Consider the following 17,490-nt stretch of genomic DNA (forward strand, 5'->3'; position numbering starts at 1 on the left):
ACTCGAATAAGTCTTCGCTATAATCCTGATACATAATCGAATTTACTTTTGTTTATATGTGTTAGTGTACTTCGATTATCTCGTAATTTAATGCGGTTATGTTTTTATTTACTTTAAAATATTTCCTTCTATTTATAAATTCGGATATCTTGCCTTAGGAATCACATTAGAAAACTGACTTATCGTTTATTAACTGTAAAACAGCGGTATAATTGATGATCGAATGGACTTATTTAATAAGTCTATATTTATAACTAGCCTTCTCTTATAAATATATAACTTTAATTGTCACAAAAACTATTCTGAATAAAATATATCCTGGATAACAATCGCTTTTAATACCCTACAAATACTGAACCAACCCCGTATTAGAATGAAAGTAAAAAAACAATTAAATTCATAACTGACAACGTTATCACACAGCGTCATATAGTCCCCATTAATGGTAATTAAGCTAGTTAGCGTACAGAAGTGATCGTGTGAACTGTAATCAGTGCTCGGCGTTGCCAGATGTGTCGCGTGTCCTTGGCGGCCATGTGTAGTGCGTATTGTGAACCCGAGCGGTCGCGTTGACGGCATTATGTTTTTTATTATTAATTTGTGCAATTAATTAAGGATTGAAGTGACAATATGTAAAGGGCTGATTCATGCAGATTACTCATTTAAACGGCATTTTTTCAGTACTCCATGAACTGCGATTTCACACGCTTGTCATATTAATAATAATAATAATAATATCAGCCCTGTATTATATACTTGCCCACTGTTGAGCACGGGCCTCCTCTACTACTGAGAGGGATTAGGCCTTAGTCCACCACGCTGGCCTAGTGCGGATTGGTAGACTTCACACACCTTCGAAATTCCTACAGAGGAACTTCTCAGATGTGCAGGTTTCCTCACGATGTTTTCCTTCACCGTTAAAGCGAACGATAAATTCACAGAGAATACACACATGATTTTAGAAAAGTCAGAGGTGTGTGCCCTTGTGATTTGGAACCTGCGGACTTTCGTCTCGGCAGACCGTTCCATACCCAACTAGGCTATCGTCGCTTCATATTGGGAACAACAAATTACTAATGCGAATGTAATTAAATCTGCATCATCATCACTAAAGACCAGCAAGGATACAACCTCTTAAACACATATACCAAGCAGATAGATGTTGATCATCTCTATATCTCCACTTACCATCAGGTGCAGTGGGCTTAGGTTACCATGCCCGCATAAAAAAAGTCTAATCGCTGCTAAAGTGGTTCCCTCATGCTTAATACGAAAATCTTCACTCATACATCTCTAATCAAATCCAAGTACTAAAGTTAGATTGCCTTGCCTTTCTTGCCACCTAACCAGGAGACCCCATCGATTATTGACATCTTGACAGTCGCAGCCAGCCCACCGCTACTCTGTCCAACTCCTCGTTGCCTCACTAACATGTCAATTCGGACAAACATTTTATTAACATATAACAACAGTGCGTCTGAGGGGACGCGCCTGTCAAAACGATTGATTGACTCGCACGCGCCTGCTATTGTTATTAGTGCGTTGGCATTTGCCTGGGTCGTAGGCTATCGCTGGTGGAATGTGAAATGTCAATGTATGTTGTGGCGTGGTTGTAATTTGTGTTGCTGGGTCCGTGGTGTGCTAATTCCAATACTTGATTAGGAGTTTCCCTGACTATGTAGATATAGTCCTAGTTTCCCTAAATTTGTGTTAGATTTGGAGGTATTTAGAGTGTGGAGAATTTAAATCCTACTTTTTTTATTGTAATGGCCTGAAGGACTCGTGAACATGATATTCAGTTAATAGTGTAAAATTTAACTTATTTGGACTGGCTGAATCTTGGACTTCACCATCAGGAAATGGGAACAGGCTTAAACAGGGATCTCATTTGGACAAGAACAGACGAAAATAAGCCTTGTTTCACCAAAAACCTTTTTTTCTGTAAATATGCTCACATTAAGAGAATGAAGCCAGTCCATTTGGAAATTACTTTTCCTCCAGTATTTAATAAGTCTTTGTTACATCGCCCTAGTTTTTTCGAACATAAAAGCTAGCAAAAAGGCTGCGGTTGTATTGTTAATTGTATTCACCTAAGTAGTTCAGTGTCTGTTTCAAACAATGCTGAGATGAAACAGTCCCTTGATAAAACATCCTTTATTAAAATCGTGAATGATATCTTGGGTTTCCATTTTGTTGTACTAAGTTTTAAGTTTTTGATGACGGTCTAAATTCAGTTAGATTATAAAATCCATACTATTTGCAACACACAGGGACACCAGACCACCCAGAGAGTCAGACCAAGCATTACAAAAGCTACCATTTTTTAACGTCCACCACCTCCTCGAACGGACATTTTGTCTTTCATTCGGCGCCATATTCTTTTAATTTCCTCGCCCGAAGGAAACTGAATGTCAGTCAGTCCGCATTAGGATGCGTCGTAAAAATAATATCCATTATTATAATTGGGCCGTGAGTTCCATGTGTTGTGGCAGATGAAATAGTTTTGATGTTTGCTTACCGGATTCCTCGAACGGTGGCTTTTTGTGTCGCATAGTCTTAATGAGGGGCGTCTTGCTTTGTGTTTTTAAAGAGAGTTTTGGGCTTGTTAAAAACTACATCCTCGACTTATTTTTGATGTCAACCTGCTTGGTGGGGACTCGGGTTTGAGGTTAAGTGATTTATTGGAGCAAAAAATGTGAAGTTGTGTTTACTAAGTTGGGCTACCGTGATTCGTCGATAGTTGTAAATTTAATACATTATAAGCGTATAATAAAAATTAAATTAAGTTTTGTAATTTGTGTTAAAATAAGACTGAATTTCAAATAATACGGCGAGACATTTACTAAAAGTATAAGTATATATTTGATCCAGGACCACGCGCTTTGACTTATAAATCTTGTAATTTTACCGAAAAAATCTGATGGTGCAGGGTCCGATCAAAAACCTGATATCCATGTCATCCAATTCAAGTCCTAAATAATCGAGCGTATGCAGACCATATTTTTCTTCTGCTGCTGTTTCGGATCTCTTCAAGGAGACAAAACACTGTTTCGAGATTTTAATCCTGTTTTTACAATTCAATTTGCTCCAGTAAAAGATGTCAAAAAATCTTTCAAATTGACAAGCGGCACACATTTACCGAAGAATGTAATAGAATTGTGTCACAATGTTTTTCTTTGCGCTACAACTGATTGTTTATAAAGAACCCCTTTTGTTTGCTTATCGAATCCTTATTTTTGAGAGACATGGATTTTTTCATGATTTATTAGGTTGGTTAAAGCAATTTTTCCTGTACAAGCATGTGCCATAACAGAAAATCAGAATCAGTGTCTACACCATGTATTTGATCATTTAGTTTTTGATTTGATAGTATCGCAAAAAAGCGCTCTATTTTTTGCTAAGCAGAACGGCGGGTACATGGCAGTATTATTTATGAGGCAATAGTACATTACCTACTGAATACTGGAATAGTTTATTTTCAGCGAAGTACATTTTCATTTTATCGAAATAGCGTTTCGATTTACTCAAAGTTAGACAGACGGTTGAGTTGTGTTAGTCCCAAATTGTTTGACCTTTCACCGCTATTACTTCAATGTTTATTGACTTTAGCGGCCATAAACAACAATTTTCATTCGATTTAGCTACTTTGCGTTCCATGTTACGCATAAAAATAACAAATAATTCGAATTTCGAATTCCCTTGTAACATTGGTGAAAAAATTAAAAGTTCGACGTACGAAATCATTTTAATTGTCGGCCGACACACGGTGCGATCTTCGGGGCCGGTTTTTGCGTGAGCCACAATTAACAATTAAGCGGCCATTTTGTCGTATTGAGAACATTTCTCCGCCATGTTTAATTAATTGCTGTGCTATTATTAGAAATGTTTTGATGTTGTTTGTGAATCCTTTTTATTTACTTTTATTCTTTCGGTAACATAGATTGTAAAATATTCTTTTTTGAAATTGGAATTGCCTTATTTTCATATTTTGGTTTTATGTCTTGTTTTATACTCAAGGAAATTTATTTCATTAAAGATCTATTCGAATATTGTATACTTAGCCAATTTTTTTAGTTACGATAGTGACCACACTTGTAGTGCAAACAAGGATTTATTCGACATTTATTTGTTTACTCCTTACGATATACAATAGGGTTTCATATATATAAATCGATTACATTTTTATCTTCCTATAAAAGTTATATGAAAACATAATTCCGACGCGAGTAACATTAAAAAGCGATGTATTATCACAAGAGAGTGCGTTTTATCCCCAATTTGATCAACCCCTATCAATTGAGCGTTAAAATATGTAAATAAAATTGACGAAAATAGCCGCGTTGGCGGCATGTCGCGTTGTACGGTGACTATATTGTTTGCTTGTATTGGGATGTTTTCATTGTTTTCCTTAGAAGAATGTTGTACCATAGTCATTGGGTTGGATTTTTTTATTTATAATTCAATAGCATTACCACCTTCTAACTATCTGGATAGATAGGTGAAGTATTAGACTCACGGTTGTTGAAAATTTAAGGATAATATCTTATTTACATTTGGGATTGGCATTAACTATTGTAACACCCGTATTCACAATCAATACTATAAGGACGCATAGTGTACCTCGAACGCATAGTTTCTCTTCAGCTTTGTTTATCTGACAGCTAACTAAAGAAAACTTGTATCTCAGTATTAACCAATCACAACGCCCCATATTATCATATGTTTACTTACTGCCAAGACTGTCAAGCTGAAAGTACTGCGAAACAGACTTATTATAGCATTGCTTTGTACTTAGCTAACTTAGTCCTTAGTAACCTTTTTGTATTCGGATGTAATACAGTTTCATGTTATAAGTAATTTATAACATTATTTTATTAAAAACATTAAAAATATATAACATAAAGTTTAGGAATACATTCGAGTTTTATGTTTGTATATTTTGTAATTAGTTATAGTTTTTGATTGTAATCTGTATTGCGTTTTAATTTAATAAAAATGACAATAAAATAAAAATAAAAACAGAATTGTACAATCATATTCACAAAAACCCGTAGGCACCCTACGTCTGCAATGTTACACCGGAGCGCTGGCCAATTAGCCGCCGCGGGAAACTTTGTATCGAGTTACCCGAGTTTTTGTGTCAAATGAGACGGAACCGACGAGCGACGTACAGACGGACCGACACTCCGATACGTTACCTACAAATGTCTGTAACAACATTATCTATGGTACGGGACTTCATTATCTATGGTACGATTTCATTCTATGTCTGTGTTTTTGTTTTTTTTTATTTGTTGCGTGTGTTGGGTTTATGGTTTCATTTAATGATTTAAGTGATAGTTGCGTTGTTTTTTCTTACGATTTAGGAAAAGGAACACAAATGTACATAGCTTGTTACAACTAAATGCTACAAGCTGTTTGTCTAACTAGTGTATACAATACAAACATGCTATAGTACATAGCACCGTATTGCGCTACTTTCATATGTGATAACAGGAGCTCAAATTCAACTTCTTAGAGCCCTATCCCCCTCCATCCCTTCCCACCAATCCCTTTTTTTTCCTCTTGTTTCTGGGCCCCTATATTCGTCAAGCCAAAGGAGGAATCGAGAAGCCGAGGGAAACCAGTATCTTGTTCGCGGGTTTCCCCCACTGTTGACAACAGGGATGTCTACAAGAAAAAACTTGAAGACATGAGGTATTTATTAATCGCGATCGTTTTGCCGACCCACAAACTCTGACATAAATAGTCTGAGCCCCCGATTAACAGATATAAGAGTACACGGATTTAAATTAAAATAGCATCGGAATTACGATCTGGTTTAACTTTTACGATGTCTTTTTTATATTCGGCAGTATCAGTTTCCGTGGATCCAATAAATTCAGCACGAACGAAGTCACGGGCTATTGGGAGTGCTGTTTATATTCAATTGGCCCCGATTAAGCGGACGGGTCGCGTTAATTGTCAGCGTTTTAATGTTGTTGTTACAACTCGATTGAAATTCGGCAGCGAAAATTACTTTGCATTTACATTTATTGTTTAAATATAAAGCGCGGGGCACTCTTTTTTATAGAGAGGGTAAAGGAGTAGTAGATCACCTGATGAGTATCATCACTAGTTCGTAGCGCTTACAATCGAAATCTATACATAATAAAACAAAGTCCCCAAAAGCGTGTCTGTATGACATCGATTTTCTCAAAATCTACTGAACGGATTTTTGTACGGTTTTTGCTTAAAGATAGTGCAATTCTTGAGAGTTTAGGTTAATAGTATTATAAATAAATACGCAAATGCGTTAAGTAATTTTAGGGTAGTTCTGTTCACTTAAAATGAGGTAAATAGTAAAGTTGTTTATTCGCTTTAGTTTTGTATCAAACAATGATCCCAACACGATCAAGCTAGCGCGTTTAGAATGGACGAAAATATGTTCACAGCTTTACCAATAGTACATTAAATAGTTTGTCGATCCCGAATGGATTTCATTATTTAGTGTATCGGTGGATTCACAGCTCTGTCGGATTAGGAAGCTCAGGTGTTCCAACTAGAATGCAATTTAGCGGGAAATTACTAGAATTCAATAGGCTTTCTATACGTAAGTTTCGGTCTGGACCTTAAAAATATTTTCTACTGACTTGAAACAGAAGAATATTTATTTCCACTTGTTGGTCTTTAATTTATGGGGGAAGGGGGTGGGTCCTAAGAGTATACGCATACCAAAGCGTTGACTCTTGACTCGTTCTATCTTAAAAAAACATATATGTACCAGCTGTAAGCAAAAAGACCATCCATTAAAAACCTATACAACATTGTGTACTACGAGCGCCCAAGCAAAAAATATTTTTCAGTGCAACAAAATTTCTTACTACAAAACTATAACTTTCCGCCCTTGAACCAATTTCTTCCACTTTTATTCTGTCTGGAGCGTGTTGAGTGTTGAATGTACCCCTGAACTGAGGGCCAAGCGCCTCTGCGGTCAAGAGACGCTGGTCGAATGAGAAATATACGCCCGGAATGTTTTGACATGTTTATGTGGCTATATATTAGTGCTACGAATATTGCTGGTGTTATTTTATATATTAATGTAAGTTTTTTTTGTTAATTTGGTTGCGTTTGAAGTGATTTTTGGAAGCGGTTTTTTTTTGATAAATGTTTTCTTTTTGTGCGGCCAGTGCTTTCAAGTAACGAAGTGAGAAGTGGAAATTATAATTTTAATAACTATTAGCCTATAGCATTTCAAACTGTTCCCACAGATTCTGTTAATAAATAAATTGCTACTTGTCACCAACTATTCAAAACATTACTAGTAAATCATTTATTGTCAACGTCCATAAAGATTAAAACACAATACATATTGTAACACACTATAATATGAAATACTATATCGCAACACATTTATGATTATATGCCATTCAGATCAATCGAGGATCATATGTCATCTAGCGTCTAATGAGTATGCCGGCATCCTCAAAACATTTTTGAGCCAAATAACTAATAGAGATGCACACTACGCACCTGTTATCAAGCGACGCTCGATAAGTGCCAGCGCATACATAAATTCCACGTTATCGGCATTAGATAAAACGGGTCGATCAATCAACAGCCAACGTCGTACAACGTGAACGCAAATATGGACGTGTAGACGCGTCGGCACCGTGTTATCACGTTCTTTTACATGATCTTTGATATTTTATGTTAGTGTGTTTGTAGGTCAGGAAGGGTAAGTGACTAACAATTTCAGAAAATAAGCTAAGCGACAAGGCCATTTCTGTCAGTATAATATGATCGGTTCTATCATGCAGATACAGATAGTAGTTAAAGTTAGTAATGTTGATATTTTATTGCGTCAGATTAAAGTAATGACGTGTAATCCATTTTTTAACAATTTGATGATTTGTCAGTTATGTTACCTTGGCTTAACCTGTGTCGTCTGTCAGAGATATGTAGCGTCAGCAAAGATCATATCAACTGTTGAAAATCATGATAGTTACCAAAAGCTATTATACATAATATGCTGACCCCGATTTAAATTAAAAACAAATTGATCTCTGAATGCTGAATTAGTTAACACTCTATCAGTTCATTCGCTTATTATTGAAACTTAAATATTTATTAAAGCTGCAAATTAAAAAAAAAAAATTCAGGATGACCTGCGGTAAAGCTCCGATACGACCTATTCTGACTTTCATCAACTTTTAATCGGTATTTTATTTCAAAAAAGGACCAGAGTCGCGGGCTAGAGCTAGCAACCAATGCATTCAAGTTCATTGGTAATGCAAAGGCTCAATGAAGCAGATTGCTTCATCCACCAAATTCGATCACCTGTTTCAACCAAATAAAAACGGAGTAATTGGATGCCGGCCGAAATTTGCATATGAAACACTTAGGTTTATTCGCGAATTAGCCTGGGGTCGACGACACGCGGGGTTGGATTTTTAATAGTGGACGATGAGACAATTTCATGTTCTTTTTCGGTCATGGAAGTTATTCTTGGGATCGATTAGTTATTTATTTGGAAATGCGGTGTAGATTTCAAAAGATTTTTTACGACTCAAATCTAAGAAATAAATTATATTTCTCGGCAAGAAAAATAATACCACCATTCGAATAACATTTTCACAGTATTGTATCCAAATTGTACATAATTTTCCTGACTAAAACCAACAAAAACTGTCGCAGCGTATAAGGTTTGAAACAATCCGAACACCCTTAAAGACAAAAGTAATCATTTATATTCTGCACTGATTGTGTTTTATGTAATCCCACCATATCTGTACCTGTAAGTGATTTCTGTACGAAATCCAATCGTACACAAAATGACCTTTCCGCTGGAAACGTATGTTATTTACGTAGCCATGTTTTTTTGTGCGAGATTACGTTCATTTTATTGTTACGCAAGGCTTGGATTACAATGTGAAATTAATGACGATGATTAAAGTAAAGGGCGATTTAATTGAACAATAGTTGTAAAATCGTATGGAAAAGTCTTTATGTAAGCATTTTCGTTTTGTTACTTTACTGTGGTAGTAGGACTTACCTTAAAAACGGTGGTGAAATATTAGTTTGCTATGTTTCGTATTTCATACAGCACCTGATGGTAAGTGGAGTGGGGTCCAATAGAATGTCGAGTGAAAAGAGATGATTAACCCTCAGCAGTCGACACAATTTTGTCGGCCTGTTCGAACCGGATATACACAAGCTGATCCCGGAACGCGACACACTCACGTTGGCCACGATGGCGGGTTTTAACACCCTGTGTACCGTGGTCGCTATCCGGGCGGATATAAAATATATCCTACCACCTGCAAATGTATGGTCAGTGGGCAGTGCTTACTTGGATACGTTGGATACCCTAATATCATAATCGCCGTTCCTTTCCTTAAAATAACATAGTTTGTCTTTTGTAGCAATATGAGAGCTCATGCCATGGATGACTGTGACTTCTGAATTCTGATTTAGAAAGGGCCGCTTAAATTTAGTGGTGATATTTGTGTTGTCGAATGGATCCTATAAAAGCACCTCATTGCTGTAGTATAAAAACACCTTAAAATAAAAACTACCAAACGCCCAACATCTGATGGACCGTCTTACTAAAATAAATGGTATTTAAGAAGTTAACAAAATTAATAATTCCTAATTAAGCTTGATTAATTTCATTAATGATTTTGCATTGACAAATGACAATAGATATATGGATATCAATTTGCAGCAAATGAATTAACATTTTATTTTAACATAAAGCCGCAAAGCACGGTTTAAACCCGTTTACGCCATTAAAAATGTAAAAGCCACCACGAAACCAAGAATGTTTTCGAACAAAAAAAAACATACGTTTGATAAAAGTTCTTAATTTATTTAACGTATTCGAGTCGGCTGAAAGGTTGAAAAGGGTATTAAATAAATTATTTGTGTTTGCCTGCCAATGAAAATGTGCCTATACGAGTTTTAGGTAGTGGTAGACCAAAATTAATATAAGCGGAACCGATGTATGTGTCGAATATTGATTCTAATGATTTATTTTGAGTGACTAATAGATCTGCAAATGTTAATAACCATTTTTCTTACAAATGTCGCGCTTGCGCATATCTGCCATTACTCATGGCTTCAATGTCTTTAGAACATACCTCATTATTGGGCTCTCACATTTCACTTCTATGGTGCGTCCAAACATCGTAGCCGGTCGCCAAAATTCCTCAAAGTTATGAGCTCAGTGCAGACTTTAAAATCGAAGCTTTCGCGTATTGTCGTGTTGTTTGTGCTGTAGTATATGCACATGTGAATTACCACAAAAATTATATAATCTATACGAAAATCGACTAATTAAATGTTTTATTTGTTCCAGGTACAATTACACATATTATGAAATGAATAACACAGCCAAGTGTTAATGAAAGGTCAGCATGACATGTCAGGATTGGGCAACGTTCGCACGATCGTTTAACGTACATTACTCGCGTTTTAAGATTTCATTTGTGTAAACAATTATGATGGCTATTAAAATCTGAATGAAAACCGCGAAATGTGAACTGGTTTTGGAGACTGTGAGTCATAATAAACTTTTTGGTAATTATTTTACTTATAAGATTTTTAGTTTTGGATGATCCAGATTTACTCTCGCTGAGATCGGCTGTATTGTTCTCAGTTTTTTATTACGCAAAATATGAATTACCTACTGCGTGTGCAGACCCAATGGTGTAATACCATCATCATAATTTTAGCCGGGAATCGTCCACTGCTGGACATAGGCCTCTCCCATTGAGCGTCATAGGGACCGGTTCTGGGCCGCCCTCATCCATCGGACTCCGATAATATAATACTATAATACTATGATAATACTCAATATAATTTAGTTGAAAGAAAAGCAGTAAAACCTTATAACATGTGGTCACCTTATGTGACCAATTCTTATTTTGTTGGTATATTTTCCTACATTGTTATATATTTATAGCTTCTTAAAACCTTATTCTAAAGCCACAACTCCAAAGCATGATGGATGGACGTCTGAAAGCTTAAAATATCGTTTGCTGTTATTGTTATCAATCAATTTTGTGTACACAAGTCTACAGTTATGCACAAGACACGAAAGTGTGTGGGCTCCGACTAGGCTAACGAGTAGGGTTTGATGCGCAGCGTAGGAAGCATCATCATGTTTTGTATTGTTTAATGACGTGAAAAATCTGCCACAATTATTATAATGTTATATTCTTGATACGTTAAAATCTACATATTACTGACATTAAAAATATCCGATATTAATTCCATGTAGTGTGCATTACTAATTGAAACGTTCAGAATTTATACCTACGAAATACACTATAATATGCAGCACGTTCATTGCAAATGCAATTTCTTGAATCATTAATACCCTTCGTTTCGACTGCACAGGTACAACGACCTGAGGAATGTTACCGGTTTTTTATCAACTAAGCACATCCTTAATGAAAGGATGCGACGATAAAAACATTCGAAACGTTTTATAACAAACACGAAAAAATGAGGATGCGCCATAGGGAGGGTCGAAATATATGTAAAAACGAACCTGCCAGCTTCAAATAAGATTAAAAATTTGGAATCATAACAAGGGACGCGTAAAGGAGACGTCCTTGGGAGCCGTCAGCCGACCTTCCCAGAACTTATTCGGAAAATAAAACTAAAAGTACGAGCCCCGGGCCCGTAGACGGCTCGATTCAAACTAGTTTAACAATTTATCGCTTCTGTACAATCTCTCCTCGTAGAAAGGATTCTGCGTCTAATTACTTAAGTGAAAGATATCGTTTTGCTATGAATAATGATATTATCGGACTGTGGCTGGCTGAAATTTAAATTAAATTCGGAACGTTCGCAAACTTGGCATCCTTTGATGTTTCAAAAGAAGGTTGTGCGATGGGCGTTAAGGTTATAATAACGGAGCGCGAGGGCGGAGGATTCCTCGCGCGTCAAATTGAAACATTGGCTCGAGGCGAGCCTCGCTTCAACTGTTCATCAAATCATATTAGACCCGAATCGGTTTAATCCAACACCATTGAGAAACAATGTCTATCCAAAAAACAGCATGATTATAATCATTATCACGTTCTTCAATGTTTCCTGAACCTATAATTTATATGCGATTGATGGCTGTTCGAGTTACGATGATTTATCGATTGATACTTTATTAAACTTTTGGACTTCATCAATCTTCACTGCTTTCTATTTGAAAAGTTCGTCCATTTACAAAATATTGTCAGCGGCACGGAGGCGAACTGAAACTCTGTCATCACGCATATTAAAACAAATTGTATCGTCCTCGACTGTTTTATATCGTTGCATGGATAAAATATCTAAAGTGACATCGCTATCGACACACTCGCCGGTGCAATGTCGAGGGCCCAGCGTCAGATAACGGTTTCGCATCGTTCGTAACATAAATAAAATTTATAATATCGGTTTATTACATTATCGAGCCGGTATCAAGGGCCGCGCGCCCACATCGCGACGCGCCGACTTGTCGATGCGCCCGTCAAATCACAACCTACTCGAACCGAATTTCCTTCGAGAAACGGGAACAAATTTTATACAAAGTTGGGATGATCTATCGCCGAGCTGCGACAGTTGAACCGAGTCGGGGAAGGATTTGTCGGCTGCAGCGGTCGGTGCGAAGAGCTTGTGCGGGTGGCGGAGGTGTGTGAGCGGGGGGGATGGAGAGCTGCCGCGCGCGGCGCGTCTCACGGCAAGCACGCCGGCTCCGGCCGCACCGCGACCCGCGGCGCTCGCTCAGTCTACCGCTAGCACTGTTCCGCGAAGGACGTGTGCCTCAACGCCGCGATTGTTAATCGTGCGACTGACAACTTGTGACAAAACTTGGTGCACTCCGGTTACGAGTGGATCAGATCGTTTGCAGTGTTTGTGACGTTTGATGACCTTTGATTATGTGTGTTGAGTGCTGAAACGAATTGTTTGCCCGGTTCAGGAAAGCCGAGCCGATGGTCCTCTTGAATAGTAACATGAAAATTAATGGTAAAGTCTTGAGTAACCTTTGCATGATTGTTATGGATAATTTCACTGGTATGCCGTTAAGTACCCGGATGAGCTGATGATCTTGGTTTGCACGACGCACAAAGTTATTGTGGCACGGTGGCAGCACGACGCGGCTCTAAGCCAGGGCTTGTTTATTAAATTATTTAAATGAGCGCGGCGATATTCCATCCGGACCACCGAAACAGCCAAAACAATGGCGAGGCTTGAGCTCGCTTCTCTCAAGCGACATTGACTCTCCAAATGTAAATTCGAGTTAGCGCGAACAATCGAACACAGTGAGTTTAGAAGTCGACATATGAATAAAGGCTTGTGTGTGTGACCCTGGTGCGCCTACGGGACCAGCCTCTGTGGGTGGACGGCATAGTTCCGACCCGCCTAGAACGACAGTGGGTGTTTGAATGGAGCCAGTTAATAATAATGGTGAGATTTAATCACCATAGAGGTTACACAACAGCGCTATAAGCATGCTCGCGGCTCGAGACGTAGCACACGACGATAACAAACATAGTTGACTAACAATCGGCTTTCGGAGAGTAGACAATATTGGCTTGTAGCATACGTAGGTACTAATCAATTAATCCGCAATGTCCGCAGCGTGCGGTGCGCGCCCCGTGCGCCCTGTGCGTCCGACGATGACAGTTTTACACCGCGTTTAATGGCCGTGTAATGTTGTTGAATATTGATTGAAATTGTTTGCAAAATACGAACGTGAGGCCGCAAAATGGGCGTCATTAAACCCGACCAGATGTGGTGTAATTTACGTCGTGAGGAATAAGAATGAAGCCGCACAATCTCTAACATCCTGTTCGCACGGCGGCTCATCCATTTCGCACATGTTACCAAATAGACCTCAAATGGTGTCTGACAAAAAACAGACTTCGGCCGGCACATGTGTGTCGTATTGACGCCGAAATTCAGGCCAACGCGCATCTCGCACGACCGTAACTCTGTAACGTTTCGTTCCCTAAACAAAAACAAGAAAAAGCGACGTGATGGTAAACAAACGAATGCGACCGTACGCCTACACACAGTCCGAGGGGAGAATGAAATTTAATTAAAGAATGAATTACCTAGCGTTACCCTGTTATTACGGAGCGCATCTGTTGGGAATGATGAATGCGTTTGTTGAAGAAATAAAAAAAGGTTACAAAGAGAAACCTGCGCGGGCGGGGGCACGTGGGCAGGCAGATGTGCAAGCGCATCCCGCGCTCGATCTCCGAACCGCATGTCCCTTTATCTGACGATCGAGTTGAGGTGATGTGCACTCAAAGATCTATTTTGTTTAGTTATCGCATCTAAAGGACTCGATATGGTCACACAAAAGATGAACGTTGCGTCACGTTTCGTGATAATTTGACACTACCCGACAATTACGATAGGCATCTTCAATAATCACTGCAATAGCATACTTATAGTGGGTGCCTTGGTACCAAAGGGGTCAAGTCCGGTTAGAGGGACCGAGTTTTTCCTACCGATTATGATCGCCTGCATCTCGTAGACGGTCATCGCCTTTTACGGAAACCTGCGCCAGCGCCGGCCGCGCACTGACAACTGTGGGATATTCGACATCGGTATCGGCCTCTCAGAGATAACTATCGACTCTCTAGGTGTTTTCATAATTTCTCCATCCTTATTCGATTTGAATCCATTGAAAATACTGTGGTCACGACCATTTGAGTACTCGCCTCTTGACGTTTCAATCTTAACATGGCATGAGAGTAATTGTAGCCCGATGTGCTATCGATGTGCCTACAAATAGCCCCTGTCTCTTAGTTAGGAAAACGCTTTAAATAAAAACTCATTCTTCCTTAATTACCATTTTTCCAGAGTTAAAATGCAAATTTATAGTTTCAACTTTCCTCCATCAGAAATAGCTACTTGGGCCGATTAAAATCAATCGAGAATAATAGTATGGTTAGAAACCGTAAAGTAAACAACGAACTCAATAAAGTATAGCAATTTTATGCATCAGTGAAATGCAACAAGCTGAATGGTAGTCTGCGAAGTGGCAAAACGAAGCATGTAATACAATACGTCCATTTGTGATATTGTAATGCGGGACGTTGGTGTGGGTGAAAACATTGTAAACTTAAACTTGTTTCTCAAACTGGCGAAACGCGTAGACTTAGTTGAAGACTTGAAATAATCAAAGATGACGTGTTTTGAATAATAATTTAGCACCAATGTGTGTACACAACAATGTATCATTGATTTTTCTGGCATTGTGTATGTTAATGGGTGTTGATGATCACCTGCTATTAGGCCGTAGCATCTTCGTTTGTCCATCTTTTAAAAAAACTCTAAGAACCTTTGGCTTTTAAATTTGCTTGAAATTTGTTTGTGAATTTTTGTATAATTGTTTTATTATATTCCTTACAAAATTTCAATGATATTTCCGTAGTTGAATTAAAAAAACAAACAAACAATAAAATTATAGTGGTATTCACATAAAAAATATTAAAAATTGACGAGAAAGCATGTTCAAGATAATGAGAAAATCGTTCCAGATTTTATCACAACAGCTACATTACGTATCGATATAAAAATAAAAATTAAAAACACTGCAGCACGTGAAAATACTTTCAATCGAACGAATTCCGGCCACGGCAACTCGATGTACAAGAGCGAATTGTTTAATACGCCGTATTTTTTGTCGAAACACTGGCGGCTGCAAAATGTGCAACAGTTTCCAGTTACGAAGTATGGTTTCGGTAGTTTATATAGAAGCAGTGTAATCCTTTGAAACACTGGCCACGTTCCCATCACCTGTCCGACAGCTGTGTCGAATTTACATCTGACTGTGAAAAATTACCGCCTTGATGCTAAGCCAAAGACAGATGTTCCAATCGCTGCAAATATATGGGCTGCATTATAACGACACATGATTGATTTAGGTGTATTAGGTTGAGAAGTGATTAGGGGATTAAGTGGATTTTGTAACATCACAGCACTGCTGTTTAGTTTAGAAATTGTTTTTAAGATCAAAATGTTACTTAACTTTGTTGTAAATGAGTATGACATATTAATATTTCTTAAGAAATAACTCTTGAAGATAGTAAGACCACTTCCTCATAATGAAAGTGACAAAGTATGAAAATATTTGAATAGGAATGTTGATCTCGGATGCGCTCCTTGAATAAATGAGGTACAGCTAGACAAATTGATACTTTCCACGGTGTTTTACAATGAAGGAGCGAAAAGTTGTAGGTAAACATAATATTATAATAAATTAATCCTCTTGATAATAAAGAAATTTCTCTTAGTAATTTTAGAGCTTAATAATAAATTCTGTTATGGAAACGATGGCACCCTGTAAACCTTCTCCCTTACAGCATCTAATACAATTTTCATTTCAACATAATCAACTTCGGGAATCTTGACGAATTCATTTATAAAATTAATTTCTTGAAAATGCGTGCAAAAATGTAGCTTCTGAGAGCTTGGAGGCGAGACCTTTTCTTATATAATTAATCTCATATTTTAATCTCCTGTTTTCCTCTTAAAGTAATTGAAACAGACTTCGTTTAGAAACGCTCTATATGATGAATTCACCTTAATCTCTGAGAAAGATGATGTGGCGTTTTGACAGGTTTTTTGTTCAGATTGATTTCCTTTTAACGGCCTTGATCGGGTCTCGCCTGTTTGGTTTATTAGAGTTCATTTTGCTTGATTTGGTGTGTCTAATTAATTACCGACATCAATACAGTGAAATTCGTTCTTCTTGCATTTCTCAATTACATTAATACTTTGCATTAGCAAACGAAATTGAAGCTATTCTGCAACTGGCATAAAGGAATAATAATCGTAGAAATATGGCAAAGCTCACTGATCTAGCATTATCCAGAACACGTAGCTAATAAATATGTCGATAAGATACGTACACTAGTGTATATCTAGACTCATAGATCTTCAGGTAGTACAAAATGAGGACGGAGGTAAAAGCAGGTCGTCTCTAAACGCCCAAATCGGTTGTATTACCGTAATCTGTCAAAAACGTCAAGAAACAACGATCCCGAGCATGGTGATGAATGCGCGAGTTTTTTCCCCGTTGCCACACAAAAACATATTTTGCAATTCAATGAACGTAGCCGTGCTCATCCTGTAGTAACTGTTGCTATAAATACACCAACACGTGTAACGCTTGCGTATGTAATAAGGTTTATCGTATTGTTTTTGTTTGCTTTATTCGTTGCAGAAAAATTAATTAATTTTTAAGTTCTACAAAATCATTTTACACATATTTTAAAATATTGAATCTTATAGCTTCCTTACTGAAACCTCGTAAGAAACTGTTGATACTTTAAACCCGTGTAAACACAACGATAAAACAAATATTGCAACATTTACTAAGATGATCTCAAATATCCCATCATATCCAGCCGACCAAAACTACTATGCAGTAAAAAGTAATATCGCGTCCCAACGAAGCGTCTGGAAAGGAAATAGAACTGAAAATAAATCGCTCTTACACGGAAC

General features: G+C 37.7%; 1 protein-coding gene and 1 long non-coding RNA gene across 4 annotated transcripts in view; one reads left to right on the forward strand and one right to left on the reverse strand.

The window, feature by feature from the left end:
• LOC115442790 (caskin-2) overlaps positions 1-17,490 on the reverse strand; it is a 219,600-nt gene that overhangs the window by 127,249 nt on the left and 74,861 nt on the right. The window lies entirely within an intron of this gene.
• LOC119189117 lies at positions 7,463-10,572 on the forward strand. The gene is made up of 2 exons (XR_005112253.1): positions 7,463-7,717; positions 10,340-10,572. It is a non-coding gene; the product is annotated as an uncharacterized LOC119189117 (long non-coding RNA).

This window comes from Manduca sexta, chromosome 12 (genome assembly GCF_014839805.1).
Source record: "Manduca sexta isolate Smith_Timp_Sample1 chromosome 12, JHU_Msex_v1.0, whole genome shotgun sequence".
NCBI classification, from domain to species: Eukaryota; Metazoa; Arthropoda; class Insecta; order Lepidoptera; family Sphingidae; genus Manduca; species Manduca sexta.